The sequence below is a fragment of the Momordica charantia genome (assembly GCF_013281855.1).
Source record: "Momordica charantia cultivar OHB3-1 chromosome 3 unlocalized genomic scaffold, Mcharantia_2.0 BLBB01000003.1, whole genome shotgun sequence".
NCBI classification, from domain to species: domain Eukaryota; kingdom Viridiplantae; phylum Streptophyta; class Magnoliopsida; order Cucurbitales; family Cucurbitaceae; genus Momordica; species Momordica charantia.
This window is the reverse complement of record NW_028275161.1, coordinates 12943041-12961251: the sequence shown is the minus strand read 5'-3', so window position 1 is coordinate 12961251 and position 18211 is coordinate 12943041. Positions and strand designations below refer to the sequence as shown.

Here is an 18211-nt window from a genome sequence, read left to right as displayed (position 1 = left end):
TTGATATTATTATTTTTAATTACATAACTTCCTTTTTAATGTTCTCCCTTCCCTTTCTCTCTCTTCCCCACTCCAACCGCCATATATATTGGCTCCTCTGTATTCTTCAATTCAATTAATGAGGAATGAGGAAGAGATTTTCTCCCGATTTTAGCATGGTATCAAAGCTCAAGTCTTGTGACCGAGTTCGAATTAGAGATGCATCTTGATTTCACTTGTGAGCCTCCTCCCAAATTCATCCAGAGTCTTGGAAAAGAAAATGAGGCGATTTCTACGGCCAAATCACAAATACTAATTCCCGAGGCAGAGGCAGGAATAATAATAATCATGATGGAAGGTCATGAGACAATTGTCGTGTTCAATGTCAACTTTATGGAAAATTTGGCCACACTGCTCTTGAATGTTATTCACGATTTGATCCTAAATTTCAAGGACCTCAAGCTAATAATGGTACTTATTCTCACGGCCACAACATCGCAATTTTCAGCCTATTTTCCCGCAAATTTCAGCAATGCCAACTGCTTCTAATTTAAACTAAGATTGTAATTGGTATCTTGATTCTCGAGTAACAAATCATCTCACCAATAACTTCAATAATCTCTCAGTAGGTACAAAATACCCGGGAGGTAATCAAGTACAAGTCGGAAATGGTGCTTGTTTGTCTATCTCTATTTTGGCTATTCTTCTTTCTTATCTCCCACAAATCGTACTCTATTTCATGTTTCTCACATAACCAAAAACCTCATAAATTCGAGTCAATTTGCTAAAGATAACTCTGTCTATTTTGAGTTTCACTTTTTTTTTTTTTTTTTTTGTTATATAAAGGACCAAATCACACAAGCAAGGTGATGCTCCAAGGGAATCTACATGAAGAGTTGTACAAGTTTAATCTGTCTTCCTCCCCTGTTCCATCTATCTATGAACATTATAATTCTCAAGTTTTCATTATGCTACTCCAATTGTTTTTTCACTGCTTTAGTTTTGTCTTCTACTATTTCACTCTCTCCTATTGATACTTGGCATAGGCGACTTGGGCATTCTGCTCTTCCTATTGTTCGTCAGATTTTAAGGTTGTGTTAATCAAATTTGTCTTCAAAACTACAATTTTGGTAATGCATGTGTTGTTATTGGTAAAAACTCATGTTATTCCTTTTTCTCCCTATGTTACTACGCTCCATTACGATTAGTTATTTCTGATTTATGGGGATCGACTTATACATCATCTCGTACTAGTTTTCAATAGTACATTAGCTTTGTTGATGTATTCTCTCAATATAATTAGATATTTTTTTCAGTCTAAATTTGATGTTTTTCTACCTTTGCACTTTTAAAACTATGGTGGAAAAGCTTATAGGTCATTCTATTTTACGTTTTCAATTTGATGGTGGTGTGAAGTTCAAGTTCTTCACACCCTTCCTTTGAAACCATGGGATTTAACATCGCATTAGTTATCCTTATACCTCACAACAAAATGACATAGTTGAATGTAAACATTGTCATAATGTTTGCCTTACTTTACTATCTCAATCTTTCATGCCTCTCCCTTTTTGGGATGATGCATTTTCCATAATTGTTTACCTTATTAATAGATTGCCTTCTACAGTCCTTACTAGTGTGAGTCCCTTGGAGAAGCTATTTCGTAGACAATATGATATAGAAATGAGTGATCACGGAGTGCACGAGGAAAACCTACAAGAGGAGCAAGCTCAAATCAACTCAAATGAAGCTTATGCTCAAAGTCAACTCAATCATGAGTCAATCATTATGCCACAAGGTCCAATCACTAGAGCTAAAAGACTACAAGAAGGGTTGAATGACAACTTCCTAGCTAAGGTGTTCACACTTGGTGAAGAGTTGCATCACTTCAAGCTTGAAAAGACATCTTGTCATCCAAGAAACTTCATTAATCTAAAAATCCAGATTCATCCACATATGTAATTTATTATGTATTTCTCAAGGGTTGTGTCTTTTCATTGTGTCTTTTCAATTACTATAAATAGGGATGTATATTGCTTCTAAACAACAACATTTGATTGATGAGATTTTAGATTGAGTTTAGTCTCTCTCAAGCTTTAAGCTTTCTTTGTATTCTTGTGTTTAGAATGCATTGTTAGAACTTTCAATCTAGTTTTATCAATTAGGTTGTGGAGAGTTTGAAATCTTGAAGATAGGAACAAGTTTTCTTTTCTTCTTGATCTTTGATCATCTTACCAAGCATAAATCTGTTTAGCTTTCTTGGGGTTGGTTCATCATATTGTTATTTGGGTTATTCTTATTATTGTTGTGGTGGTTCACCTTGAATAGGGGAATTCTCATGCATAATTGAGATAGTTCCTTTATCATTTGGTATAAGAGCTTTGGCTCTAAACAGATTATATCTTTATTCGTTTTCCATCTTCATCATCTTTCTTTCTTTCTACTTTCAACCATATCTAAATCCATTTCGTGTGACTCTTGATCTTCTCATCTTTGCTTCAGTTTTTTTTAATATGTTGACGTGTCATCTTCTTTTGATTCACACCATTTTACTAATATCCCTTTCTTTTTTCATTCCATTTTGCTTATTAGAAAAAGTTTTTGTATTTGTTTTCTAAATTTTTGATTTTGTGACTTTTCACATTCTATGCTATATTGAAGTTTTCTTGAATGATTCTCATAAGAATACTATAAATACTTGTTTAAGTTTGAGATATTAGAAGTAAAAATGTTTCACGAGAGGCGAAGACGTCGTGTGAATCGCCACATTAGTGAGGATCCGTTTTGGAAGGCTATGAGAGATAATTTTGCTGAAATGCGCAAATCTATGGAGTACATTTCAAAGTTAAATCAAGAATTAAAATTGAGGGACCAAGCCACGGAGAGACAAGCTGCACAATTCATTCAAAGGGAGGAAGATTTTCCCGAGCCTTAAGAGGATGACAAATCAATGCAAAATGAGAGAGAACATCCAAATCTCTAAAAGGATGATTTGAACAAAGTTGAGGTCGTTATGTATGATGTCAAAAAGGAATATTCAAATGATGAGATTGTTATGTGTGATGCTCACGAGAAAGATTCAAATGATGAGGTTGTTACGTTTGATGAGAAGACAACAGAAGATTGTAATGAGTTATGCTCTGAAAAAGAGGTGGAGACAAAAGTAGTAGAAACAAAGGACGGTGAAAAAAGTGACAAACGAGATAAAAGTGTTGATGAGAAAAATGGTCTGATTACGAGATTTTTTGAAGCTAGTATTATATTATTTTCAAAACGACATATACAGGAGCTTGCAAAAGAACGAAGTTACTTTCTAACAGGTGCACTTAAACCAAGTGTACCAAGATTTTCTTTTGACTTTTTGCAGAAAGTTAAAGTTCTCATTGGAAAGCAAAATTCAAAAGTTGCTTTTAAAAAGAGTAAATTTCGTTCACATGGGACACATGAGTCTAAGAGGCTACACAAGAAGCATCATTCCAACTTCACTTCCTACCACATCCAAGATAAGAAATTCAAAGCAGAGGGGGATCCAAGTAGTACAAGTTTATTGGAATGCACATGACTTCAAATTTGCCATACAAGGAGATCATTTAGATTCGATGACGAATCTTTTCGAAGAAGGGGAGAATGATATAGAAAAAAGTGATCACAGAGTGCACGAGGAAAGCCTACAAGAGGAGCAAGCTCAAATCAGCTCAAATGAAGCTTGTGCTCAAAGTCAACCCAATCATGAACCAATCATTATGTCACAAGGTCCAATCACAAGAGCTAGAGCTAAAAGATTACAATAAGAGTTGAATGGTCACTTCCAAGCTAAGGTGTACATACTTGGTGAAGAGTTGCATCCTGATATAGAAATGAGTGATCACGGAGTGCACGAGGAAAGCCTACAAGAGGAGCAAGCTCAACTCAGCTCAAATGAAGCTTATGCTCAAAGTCAACCCAATCATGAGCCAATCATTATACCACAAGGTCCAATCACAAGAGTTAGAGCTAAAAGACTACAAGAAGGGTTGAATGGTCACTTCCAAGCTAAGGTGTTCACACTTGATGAAGATTTGCATCCTTTCAAGCTTGAAAAACATCTTGTCCTCCAAGAAACTTCATGAATCTAAAAATCCAGATCATCCACATATTTAATTTATTATGTATTTTTCAAGGGTTGTGTCTTTTCATCCAAGGTTTGTATCTTTTCATTGTGTCTTTTCAATTACTATAAATAGGGATGTACATTTGCTTTTCAAATAACAACATTTGATGGATGAAATTTCAGATTGAGTTTAGTCTCTCTCAAACTTTTAAGCTTTCTTTGTATTCTTGTGTTATAATGCATGTTTTAGAACTTTCAATCTAGTTTGATCAATTAGGTTGTGGAGAGTTCAAAATATTGAATACAGGAACAAGTTCTCTTTTATTCTTGATCATTGATCATCTTTTCCCACCATAAATCTGTTTAGCTTTCTTGGGGTTGATTCATCATCTTGTTATTGGGGTTATTCTTATTATTGTTGTGGGGGGTTCACCTTGTATAAAGGAGTTCTCATGCATAATTGAGTTAGTTTCTTTATCATTTGGTATCTTCTCAAGGTATTTGATTGTTCTTGTTTTCCTTGTTTTCGTCCCCATCACAATCATAAACTGGATTTTTGTTCTCAACCATGTACCTTTATTGGTTATAGTTTTATGCATAAAGGCTATAAATGTTATTCTTTAAATGGTAGAACTTTTATGACACGAAATGTTATTTTTGATGAAGGAACTTTTCCTTTTTGTAAGAACTCTAATATGTCATCCGCACCACCCATCCATATTATTCAAAATTTGCCTTGTTTGACTTTATGTGTACCAATACTTTTTGCACCGCTTGCACCATCTAATTATCCTAGTCCTTTGGCTGCTTCATCTGGATCTCCTACTATTGAGATTGTACCTCTCGCCCCAAATATCATTGTACCTCTTCACCAGCTCCTTATCATGTTACATATTCACAACTACCATTAACTGTTGCTCCTAACGTGCCTATTTCTTCCTACTATGATATTAACCATTTGGGTAATTTTGTTCTATCAATGAGTTATGTTGATTAGAATGTTAACTCCCTTACGAAACCCTATTCCTCAATCTGTGTTCATAACTCTCATTCTATGGTAACCAAAGGAAAGTGTGAGATTTTTAAATCGAGAGGTTTTGTGCTTGACTATATTGAAACTGAACCTGCCACTGTCAAGGAAACATTGCAACATGAACATTGGCGGAAGTCAATGGTTGAAGAGTATAATGCTCTTATTCGTAATCATGCATGGGATATTGTTCCTAAACCAAGGGACAAGAAGATTATTGGATGTAAATGATTGCTCAAAATCAAAATAAAATTAAAAAAATTTTGATGGGTCAATTTCTCGATATAAGGCACACCTTGTGGCTAAAGAGTTTACATCAATCTACTAATATTGATTATACAGAGACCCTAAATCATGTGGCAATTAACGCCTTTGACTATCAGTATGTTGATTTCTTTAGCTCTTGCTCATGGTTGATCGGTTCGTCATGCTGATATAAATAATGCATTCCTTCATAGTTTGGTTATTGAGACTGTCTTTATGGAGCAACCAGGTGGGTTTCAATCTTCGAGAACTGCTCCTCTTGTTTGTCGTCTACGTAAAGCTCTTTATGCTCTTAAACAAGTCCCTCACGCTTGGTTTCATCGTCTCAGTATTTTTCTTCATTCACTAGGATTTGTGACTTGTAAAGTTGATTCTTCATTGTTGGTTTGTCATACTAATACTCATTACTGCTATGTCTTGGTATATGTTTATGACAATTTTATTACTGACAATTCTTCTCTTATTGGTTTCTCAACTCATATCGACTGTTCATGGTCAGTTTGCATAGATGGACTTAGGTTCATTGAACTATTTTCTTAGAGTTGAAGTATCTTATCTTCTAAGTGGTGGTATGTTTATTTCTCAGTCTAAGTATATTTTGGATATTTTACAAAAGGCATAAATGACATAGGCTAATTCTATCCACTCCCATGGTGGGCGGCCTGCTGTTGTCTGGTTGTCAAGGTGAGAGATTTTCTGATGTTCTCAATATTAGGGTGAAAGAATTAGATGGAGTGGGAAGAAAACCATTATCTATATGTGTGATGTTCAAGGGTTGCCCATTGCCAACAACAATAGTCTCTTCTCCATTATAAGTATTTGTCAGTCTTAAATTTATCAAATCATTAGTGAGATAAGTGTTGCAACCACTACAAACAACCAAAAAGCATTAGATGGAGAAGGATCAGTGGACATAAAATTGTCTATCATTCTGCAAGTTGCTCCAAAGGATGACGATCTTGGGCAGAAAAATTCATTAGATGGTAACAATTAAAAGCATTGTGTCCAAACTTGTTATAAATTTGACAAATAGTGCGGCAAAAAGGGGAGGAAAAAATACTATCTTGATTATTTCCAGAATTGGTCGCAAAGAGTTCGCCCGGTGAGAATTACCTTCACTAGAGGTAGGAAAATGACCACGACCATTGCCTCGAGTATTTCGGCCACGATTGAAGGAACCACCATTATTTCCACCTTGAAAGGTAAAATTACCACGAGAAGCAACCATAGGTGTGGGAAGAAGTTCAAAAGCCTTAGTGTGTTGATTTAGAGATCGTTCCCCAATATGAAGCATGACATGGAGATCTTCAAGTATGACTATCCTTGCATGTACAAATAGACGTATTGAAGGAACTAAATGCTAGAGGTAATCAATTCAACAATATTTCATTTATGTAGAATTCACATTACTTGCATCACCATTTTTCAGAAAAAAAAAATTAAATCATTATCATGGTTAACTTATGAAAATTTGAATATCATCATATTTGTTGCATTTATGTAGCTTTAGCATGCATATGCATCGTACATTCAGTGTCACATTCATTGGCTGAGACCAAGCAAATATGAAAGTCATGAATACATGTTGGATCCATCTAGCAAACATGCATATACATTATTGTACCATGCATTCAAAGTAAATTACATTGGTTAAGCGAAAGTAAAATGGAGCATATGTATACATTGTTGATTGCATCATCACATCTAAAAACGACAAAAATAAATAAATAAATAAATAACAAAAGAGCATCTTTGATTATCGTTTATCATTCATGCACTAGGGCAATGCACATTTGCAAACGAACTCATCATTCTTGTACATGTCATTCACATGTCCAGTAATGCATATTACCTTTTGATTAACACTTGGGTTTGTGTTGGTTTTATCATCATGCGTCAATTGCAAATCTCATGCACTTACGCATTTTTGTTAAGAAGGATTTCTAAACTCTGCTCTTAGTTAAAGATCTTCCTAACAAATCAAATCATTTCAACCTTTTGACAAAATTAAAACAATCTTTTTTTTGTTAAATCGAACACAATCCAAGATCGAGGTCGAGACCTATGTAAAACGTTGGTCCAGTGTATTGTTTTATATTTTTTTGTTAAATGGAACCTGATCCAAGATCGAGGTTGAACCCTATGTAAAGTGCATGTCCAGTGCATTTTTATTATTATTATTTGTTAAATGAACCCGATCAAAGATCGAGGTCGAAGCATGTGTAAGCACAAGTCCAATGCATTTCTATTTTTATTCTTTCTGGTTAAATCAAACTTGATCTAAGATCGAGGTTGAAGCTTATGTAAAGGATAGGTCCAGTGCATTTTTATTTTTTCTTGTTGGTTAAATCGAAGGACAAGTGAAGATCGAGATCAAAACCTGTTTCAAGCCAAATCTGGTGCATTTAATTTAACTTGTTGGGTAAATCGAATCTGATCCAAGATTGAGGTTGAAGCTTGTATAAAAGTGTAGGTCCAATGTTTTTTATTTATCTTGTTGGTTAAATCAAAATTAATCGAAGATCGAGGTTCAAGATTGTGTGAAGCCAGGTCCGGTGCATTTAATTTATCTTGTAAGTAAAATCAAACCCGATCCAAGATTGTGGTCAAAGCATGTGTCAAGCCAGGTCCGTTGCATTTTATTTTCTCGTTGGTTAAATCGAGCCCGATAGGTCAAAGTATGTGTCAAGCATAGGTCCATTGCATTTTATTTATCTAGATTCGACACCTAATTGTGGATTTAGGTCTTTATCTGAGCTACTTAGAAGAGCGAAGAATATCCATGTTTCCTAGTAAATCAACTAGGATGTCACCCGACACAAGATTGTTCCAAGTCAAGCATGCTTAACTTTTTAGTTCTTATGATCGAGCTACCAAAAAGGAAGGTGCACGTTGTTAATATAAATAGTAACTATCAATTCATTTAAGCTTTTCTTACCATGCTTTTCATGATCTTATGATACCTCTCATTCAGATGTGATATCAGTTCATCAATGTACCTCTCCTTTCTACTCGAGCGTCATATTTATTTTTGTTAGTTAAATCGAACCCGATCAAATATTGTAGTCGAGGCTTGTGTCAAGCCAAGTCCATTGCACCTTATTTTATCTTTGGTTAAATCGAACCCAATCGAAGATCGAAGTTGAAGTCTATATCAAGCTAAGTCTATTGATCATATTTATTCTTATTGGTTAAATCTAACCCCATCGAAGATTGTGGTTGAAGCTTGTGTCAAGCCAAATCTATTGCATTTTATTTTATCTTTGGTTAAATCGAACCCAATCTAAGAATGTTGTTGAGATTGAGGTCAAGCCTAGTGACAAGCAAGGTCTGCCACCATCTGGCCTTCTTTAAATAAAAAGTTTGTCTTCTAAATACTTTGTCTTTTTGTCGTTGTCTACCCTTATAGTCATGCCAAAGTAGACAAAGGGGGCAAACTGTAGACATAATATTTAGTTTAACTCTCGTTTTTTTTTATACCTTACCTTATTTTGATTAGTTTTTATTTTACCTTCATAGTCATTTGAAAAAAACTAGATTTTAATTTTTTTATTGTTATTTAATTATTTTATAAGGTAAAGTTTTAATTAAATTAAATGAGTTAGATTTTATTTTAAGTATTTTGATTTTATTAGGAAAGTAAGAAAATTAAAAAATATATATTTTGGATTAAAATTTTGATTTTAACTAATTTTGTTTTTTTCCTTTGTCAAACTCTAGTAACATGATTTTTTTGCTCTTGCTCTTCCTATCCTTTTTTCCCAAAATTACTTACTTTACCATAGGTTACGTTGGTTTTTTTTTTTTTTTTTGCATATATAAGGTAGGAAGGTTTCTGAAGAAACGAAGAACAAATAAAGTAGAGTAGAACAAAACTAGGGAAATGTAATAATTTTTTTATTAAAAAAACTCATTTCTTCTTTCCCTTTTCTTCTACACTCTCGAAAACCTAGCTTTTTTCTTTTACTTTTTTGATTCTTTCTCTCTCTAAAACTCCACCATTTTCCTCCATATCCATCATTTTTTCTCTTCCTCATTCTCATCTGAATCTCCCCCACCCACTTTACAGGTGATCTCCAGCGACATCGAGAGTAGCAGCGATGCCGACAAACACTCCTACGTGAACGACAGACTCTAACGGCAACGCGAACGACACAAATTTTAGCAACCCTTCATGCAACAACAAATCTGGCGGTAGATCAGTGACCCACTACAGATTCGGCGACACTGCTTCTTGCAACCCTTCCTACAGCAATATATTGACGCAAACAGTAGTTCCTACGTGACCTCCAGACCCGCGACAGTACTTTAGTGACACAACGTCACTCCGACGACCTACAACGACAAACCCAGAGTTCCAACTAGGGGTGTTTATTGGTCGGGTCGGGTCGGTTTTTTTAGGCCGAAATCCCAACCGACCGACATGTAGTCGGTTTCCAAAAATGGAAACCGACCGACCGCTTAAATAAGATATAACCGACCGACGAAATGGTCGGTTCGGTCAGTCGGTTTTCGACAAAACCGACTATTTTTTTTTAATATCAGTGTGTGAACAGTGTGCAATATCCGAGAGGCGGACCGACGGCTGTAGGACTGGGTCATGACAGGGGTTGGATCTTGGCAATGGCTGGGTCACGGTGTAAAGTGACCGATGGACGACGGGCTTTTGAGTGACGGAGATCGACGGTGTCACGGCGGCGAGGACAATGCGACAGAGGAGATGGTGAGTGTGAGTCGTTTGTGGGCGATGCGGCGGCGAGGCAGTGGCTGGGAGAGTGGATAAGGGAGAGAGATGGAGGAGGGGAGGCTAACCCTAATTTTATTATACAAGAAGATCAGGTAAAAAGAAAAATACATGAAATGGGAATATAGAAGTAGAAAAATAAGAGAGGAAGAAGATGAAAAGAAGAAGAAATGAAGAAGAAAGAACGGTAGTGAAGTGAAGAGAGAAAGGTGAGAGGAAGATTTTGGGAAATGGGAAGAAAGAGGAAGGGATAATAAATAAAAATGTAAGTGATATTGGAAAATGGAGATGAGAGAGGAAAGAAAAATAAATAAATAGAGGGTTGTATGGTTTCGAGAAAACTATGTGCCCCTAGATTTTTCTCCAAACCATTTCCAGGAACGCACCATCTTCCTTAATATACATTTATAAAAATGAAAAAGTCGGTCAGTCGGTCGGTTTTTCTTCTTCTGAAACCACCGACCGACCGACTAGTCGGTTTTACAAAAGGCAAAACCGACTCCGACCGACATGTTGTTGAAATTGACCGAACCGACACGGTTCAGTCGGTTTTGGTCGGTCGGAGCGGTTTTTCGGTGCATGGTGAACACCCCTAGTTCCAACAACGCACTATGACACCCACAAGCGGCGGCATAGCAAATATCGATGTACCCAATGGCACACATTCACGGTAGTACTCACTCTGGTGAACCCGAATGCTCAGACATCCATCTCGATGCGTTTTTCAAGTAGCCCAGTGCTAACTCCAGTGACCTTTAGACCCATAGTAGTGATGGGATGTAAATCTCATAGCAGAAGCGGATCTTCGTTCATGATTTTTTGAGAAAACAAAATAAAAATGCAAAGAAGAAAATACAAGGGAAACTTACATTTGAAGAACTTTTCTTCAACGATTTCTACCCGAACACCACCACCGAACCTTCATTGCTATCCTCTTGGATCTCGAGATCGTGCTTGTGGGAGCATCGTTTGGAATCTTAGGGAGAATTTGAGCGAGAAAGCTATTGAGAGAATTTGGGAGTTCTTCTTCTTTTGTTCGTTGTGTTATCTATTTTGCAAAACTGCAAAAGAACCAAACAAAAGCAATGACATGGGAGGTTACCCCACGTCACTTAATTGCCCACTCCCCTACAATTGCAGGAGAGTTAAATATTAATATTAATAATTAATATAATTAATTAATTAATTAATCATATTAATTAATAAACGTTAATTAATTATTAATCTAATTAATAATTAATTAATATATATATATATATCAAATAAATAATTAACCTTAATTATTAATAAATAATTAACCCTTAATTATTTATCACATAAATAGAATCATATTCTATAGCATTTCTCTCGTATAGCCTATAGTTCTAATGTACATCTTATGCACATTATTTTTAATCTATAGTTTTAATATGAGTCTTATTCATATTAATTTTATTTGAATCTCATTCAAATAATTTCTCTCCTAATATATAGTTTTAATTTAGAATTAACTATATATTATAATGTATCAATATACATATAATCCATTAAGTAATTTGAACAGTTCAAATTCTTCCAAAAACTTGATCCTCGTTTTACCCATTATGAGCTAGCAAGGGGACCTAATGGACCTACAGATCAGAAGCTCCAACGATACGAGATTAATTGGTCAAACTTATTGACTGAGATAATGAACATTCGTTAACTATGGGTCACTCCACTAAAGACCTGCAGCTGCACTCTTCTCACTGCAGAATGTTTTCGTGTCCATAGATATACGACCATTAATGACAAGTCAATCCTTCACGAGTGCTCGTAACTCAAGTTGGGTCAAATTACCGTTTTACCCCTGAGTTACATCTTACTCCTTAAATACCACTGCTCCTCTAATGAACAACCCGGTTATGGTCCGACTAATAACCGGAAGTCCCTCTCGGGCCCATGCGAGGGTGAGACCCCTTGTTCAAGTCCCGGAGTCAGCATTTAACAGAACATACATCTACTCCCCTAAGTCGGGGAGAAGTGAATTTCATCTTGTGAAGTTATGTTCCCAGTTTCCCACTCGGTCTCGTCCCCAAAATGGTAGGAATATTGTGTCGGCAACTCGGACCACTCTCACCCATACAGATCAAAGGATGAGCCCTCAAGGGCAGGAGTCCATAACTCACTCAGGATTGAGAATGAGTTGTTTGGTCATCCTATGAAATAGCAATATGTTAGTCAACGGCGTTACATCTAAAGATTGTCTATTTCGCAGTCCGGTCTTATACAAACTCATTGTATAGGATACCCCCACTCGCATGTCTCCACACGAACGACCTGGATCGAGTCGTCTGTAACATTTACAAAGTGGGTAGTATCCATAGTATTGCCAGAATAAGGTACCCAGCCTTATCCATATACTATAGACCCTTTAGGTTATTCACGAGATATTATACACTCGTATATCAGGGGTATATCAAATATACACCTAGTATATCAAATATATACCCAGTAAATATATTGTCCCGGTTACATGATAATAACCTTGGATGTTTAGTTTATTGGATTTTGGACAATGCAATGCTATGAATTCAACAACAACAAATTGATTGAGTAAAACTTTATTGAATATACATTTGGTTTTTACATAATTACAAACTACGAGTTTAGGGCAACACACCCAACAAGTAGAACTTCAACGACAACATCAGATCTTGAGCAATGGCGGCAGTAACAACAAATTCTGGCAACCTCCATCATTCCAGTGATTAGAAGAACCTATGTGAGAAAATGTGGGTTATGAAGTTTTTTTTTTTTTTAAAGAAAGGGATAGAAGATTTCTTTTTAATTAAAAAAAATATTTTTTGTTTGTAATAAAAACCAAGGTTTTTAAATAAAATAAAAGGGAAAAAAAGAAAGGAAACCTTTTAAATAAGGTTAAAAATAAATAAATAAAAAAGTAAGGGTCGTGTTAAATCGTGAAGTTTTGTAATTAATTTGTATTTATTTTCTTCTTTTATGCCTTTTGTTTCTCCTGTAATGGCTGGACACGTGTCCCTAAACCCTAAACTCTATGAGCATGACGTCTTGTTCATTTCCCCTTTTTCAGATTAGGATCTTTCACAAATATAGAATGCTTCTTTTTCAGAACATTCCTCCCTTCTCTTTCTAGCCTCCTTATGGTATTAGAGCATTGGTTCAACAATATGACACAATATCCTTCTTCATCCTCCCTTTCTAATATTCTTGAGTTCTTCATCCTCAACCCTTTTACCAACTGGAATAACTAAACCCACAAATAATAATGTACAGTCGTCGTCGAAACCCGTTACTACCGGACTGCCTCCACTACTAACGATGTTCCTTCCTACTCCTCCGCCGTTTACTGGTGTTTCCCGTCCACAGTTCGGTATGTCCAACAATTGTCTATGCCTTCATTACCTGCTCCAGCTCCGACATTCATCCCACATTTTTCCCGAACGTGTCTTACTCCCTCACGGTGAAACTCACGGATTCAAACTATTTATTGTAGAAAAATCAACTTCTAAATGTGGTTTATGCTTATGGACTTGTGGGATTTATTAATGGCATTATTCTTGCTCCACCAAAGTTTCTTGATAATATTCACCATTAGGTAAACCCCGATTTTCTCACTTGGCAACAGTGTAATAGAACAGTGATGTCGTGGCTGTATTCCTCCCTTACAGAGGAGAAAATGGGTGAGATAATTTCGTTTTCTACTGCCTTTGATATTTGAGAGTCATTATGAAAAGCATATGAATCTACTTCTACAACTAGGGTGCTCAGTCTTAAGTCACAAATTCAGCAAGTTAAGAAGGATGGTCTGTCTGTCTCACAATACTTAGCAAAGATTAAATAAATTGATGATAAGTTGTCATCCATTGGTGAACCTATATCCTCAAAGATCATATTTCATATATCCGAGAAGGTCTTGGGATTGAATATAATGTTTTTGTTACTTCTATACAAAATCGTTGTGATATGCCGACTCTTGAGGATGTGCGTACTTTGTTACTTGCTTATGATTACAGATTTGAGAAACAAAATTTTGTGGACCAATTAAGTGCAGTTCAAGCGAATGTGGCTAATTTCCAGTTGAATTGACAATCTGGTCATACCCGTAATCAACGATTTCCCTCCCAACATAATCCATGGCCTTTTAATTTCAAAACTAAACCTGGCGTACTTGGAAAACCAAACCAAAAGCCACAACCTCCATGGTCTCCAAGTCCACCGTCTCCAAGAAATCCTAAAGTCCAATGTCAGATTTGCTTTAAATTTGGTCATACAGCTTCCAAATGTTACCACGGGGCCAACCTTCAAATATAAGCTCAACCTCTTTCCCACCAACCAACCCAATCCTCATGCCTTATTTCATCATTTTAATTCTTCTAGCTCTCAGCTCCAACAATCCAATCTTACAGCCATTGTGCCTCTTACATCCAACTCTTTTTCCCTCCTCAATCCCACTGTTATACCCGATAAAGCATGGTATATGGATTCTGGTGCCACTCACCACATTTCTCATGACATTAATTCTCTCTCTAATCTCATGTCTTACACTGGGGGTGAGCAAGTTACTGTAGGTGATGGTAAGAATATTCCTATTTCTTATATTGGTCATGCACTTCTAAGCTTCCTATTAACCTCTCTTAAGTCTTATATACTCATCATATTTCTCATAAATTGATTAGCATTTACAAATTATGTTATGATAATAAAGCCTACGTTGAATTTCATCCAAATTTTTTTGTTGTGAAGGATCTCAATTCTCGGACTATCCTTCTACGAGGAATCCTTGATGGTCGACTTTACAAATTTCAACCCAACTCTTATTCACATACGGTCTCTCTTTCAACTTTGCCATCCATGCCGCCCTAATTTCCTCCATAACTACTTCCCTTTGGCATTTTCGTTTAGGACATCCGACAAATACAATCGTTAAACAAGTTTTGTCCTCATGTAACATTTATTCTTCTAAAATAAATGAGTCTAACGTTTGTATTTCTTGTCAAAAAGTAAAGAGCCATAGGCTCCCTTTCTCTTTAAGCAATACAAAAACTACAACACCTTTTGAACTTGTTCATTATGATCTTTGGGGTCCTTCCCCGATTAATGCTATAAATGGTGCTCATTATTTTCCTTTGTTTATTGATGATTTTACTCGATTTACTTGGCTTTACCTACTTAAAACAAAAAGATCAAGTTCTTCCTTTATTTTTTTGCAATTCAATACCATGATTCAAAATCAATTTCATTATGCTGTCAAAGGTATGCAAACTGATTGGAGTGGAGACTTTCGATCTCTTTCACCATTTTTAGCTCAACATGGAATCCTTCATAGGGTGTCTTGTCCATATACTCTCCAACAAAATGGCAAAGTTGAAAGGAAAAATTGTCATGTTGTGGAGGTTGGTTTATCTATTTTAGCTCATGCATCTCTTCCTCTTTAATTTTGGCTTTTTGCATTCCAAACTGCAGTTTATTTAATTAATCGTATTCCTACCCCAATTTTGTCAGATCAAACGCCTTATACATGTGTTTGGGTGCTCGTTCTTTCCTTTTCTCCGTCCTTATAATAAACACAAACTTTAATTTTGGTCAACTGAATGCATTTTCCTTGGCTTTAGTTCTAATCATAAGGGTTATTTATGTTTGGATTATGCTACTGGTCGTTTATATGTTTCTCGTCACGTTGTATTTAATGAAAATGATTTTCCTTTCTCCAATAAAATTTCTCCAATTTCTAATCTTAAATCACATAGTCCAGATACCTTTCTGTCTCCCCATGCTTAAATTCTTCTCACTTTGGCTTCACTCACTCATCCCCGATGCAAGGACAACCCTCACATGGCCTTGCTAACTTTTCACATGGTCTTGTACCTTCAACAATTAATGCTACCACACTCATCTTATCTCCCATTCCTTTCTCTTCCCAAAAGGTTGACCCTCTCTCTTCTGCCTTATCTCCTTCTCCCTCGCCTTCAAACTCCCCACCGTCGCAACCCATAACATTTGCCCTTTTTTTCTCCAGCTACTTCTTCTATATCTTCCACTTGCCCATCATCCTCACCATTTCCATCATTCCATGCGTTACCCATTCCAATTCATAAACAAATCTCAATCATCCTCAACTGACATCCTATGATAACTCATTCGAGAGATGGCATCTTCAAACCCAAAGCATGGTCGACTACTTTACATCCTCTACCCGATCCATCTCTCTTTGAACCCACCTCTTATAAGAAAGCTTTGGACTGTCCGGAGTGAAAATCTGCCATGGAATCTGAGATCAAGGCTTTACATAATTAGAATACTTGGAGTCTTGTTCCTCCTCCGATCAGTTGCAAACCAGTGGGATGCAAATGGGTTTTTCGACTTAAACTAACACCATCTGGTGCAATCGAGTGTCATAAGGCACATTTGGTGGCAAAAGGGTTCAATCAGACTTTGGGATTGATTATTTTGACACTTTTAGTCCAGTTATGAAGCCCGCCACAGTTCGAATCGTGCTCTCTTTTGCTGTGAATTTTTGATGGTCCACTCGTCACTTAAACGTTCACAACACTTTCTTAAATGGCAATTTACTTGAAGAGGTATATATGGACCAACCTCCGGGGTTCATCAACAAGGAAAATCCTCGGTATGTTTGTCGTTTAAATAAGGCTTTATATAGTCTCAAACAAAGTCCTCAAGCATGGTTCTTAAAACTTAGTTCATGTTTACTCGAATGAGGATTTTCAACTTCCACTGCCATTTTGCTTGTTCTTGTGTATGTTGACGATATAATTGTCACTGGAAATCAAGATGCTTTATTGTCATCTCTCGTAGAAAGTTTAAATAGGGAATTTTCTTTGAAATATTTGGGTCCTCTGTCTTATTTTTTTGTGTATTAAAGTGACTACTACTGACTCTGGTCATCATTTGTCACAACACCAATATATTATGGATCTCCTTAATTTTGTGGATATGGTTGATTGTAAACCTCTGCTGACGACTGTGGCTTCGGGTGTGTCTCTGTCTTTGTCTGATGGTGTGCAATTGACTAATCCCACAGAGTATCGGAGTATCGTAGGAGCACTGCAATGTTGTACAATCACTAGACCAAATTTGTCGTTTGTTGTTAACAAGGTTTGTCAGTTCCTTCATACCCCAACTACTACCCATTGGACTGCTGTCAAAAGGATTTTGAGGTATCTCAATGGTACATTGAGTCATGGTCTATCTATCGTGTCCTCCTCCTTGACTCTAACTTGTTATACAGATACGAATTAGGTGAGTTGTTCGAATGATCGGTGCAGTAAAAGTGGCTATTGTACATATTTGGGTCATAATTTAATCTCGTGGTCCTCCTCCAAATAAAAAATAGCGTCTCGTTCTAGTGTTGAATTGAAATATAAAGGTCTTGCTAATGCAACTGTTGAAATTTTTTGGGTAGCATATGTTCTTAAGGAGCTTGATTTTCTTCTTAGTCATATACCACTACTCTTATGTGATAACATTAGTGCTACTTAGCTGTGAATCTCGTTATGCATCAACGAACTAAACGTGTAGAAATCGATCACCATTTTGCTCGTGAGCGTGTGCTGAATCGTCAGCTTATTGTTAAGCACGTGACTTCTGGAGATCAAGTTGCTAATATCATGACCAAAGGCCTACCTATTGGTCGATTCCAAGGACTTCGTACCAAAGGCCTTAAACCGTGAAGTTTTGTAATTAATTTGTATTTATTTTCTTCTGTTATACCTTTTGTTTCTCCTGTAATGGTTGGACACGTGTCCTTATGAGCATGTTGTCTTGTCATTAAATACTGTTCATTTCCCCATTTTCATATTAGAGTTTTTCACTAATATAGAATGCTTCTTTTTTAGACCATTCCTCCTTCTCTCTCTAGTCTCTTTATGCCATTTGTTTTTTTTCGGAATATAGATGTCCTGACATTTTCAGATACTCGAAATCTCAGATGCCCGAAATTTTAGATGTCCTGAATTTAAGAAACACGTTTGTTTTGTAGGAAGATTTATAGAGATATCTGAGAATATTTGGATAGCCAAGTTTGTTTTGTAGGAATTATTCGTGAGAATGTTGTAAATTTATGTAATGTTCCAAAAAAATTTATTACGAA

General features: G+C 36.2%; 1 long non-coding RNA gene across 1 annotated transcript; it reads left to right on the top strand.

Moving 5' to 3' along the window:
* The first annotated feature begins 15914 nt into the window (after positions 1 to 15914).
* LOC148212412 (uncharacterized) lies at positions 15915 to 17956 on the top strand. The gene is made up of 2 exons (XR_015789661.1): positions 15915 to 16729; positions 17144 to 17956. It is a non-coding gene; the product is annotated as an uncharacterized LOC148212412 (long non-coding RNA).
* The last annotated feature ends 255 nt before the right edge of the window (positions 17957 to 18211 follow it).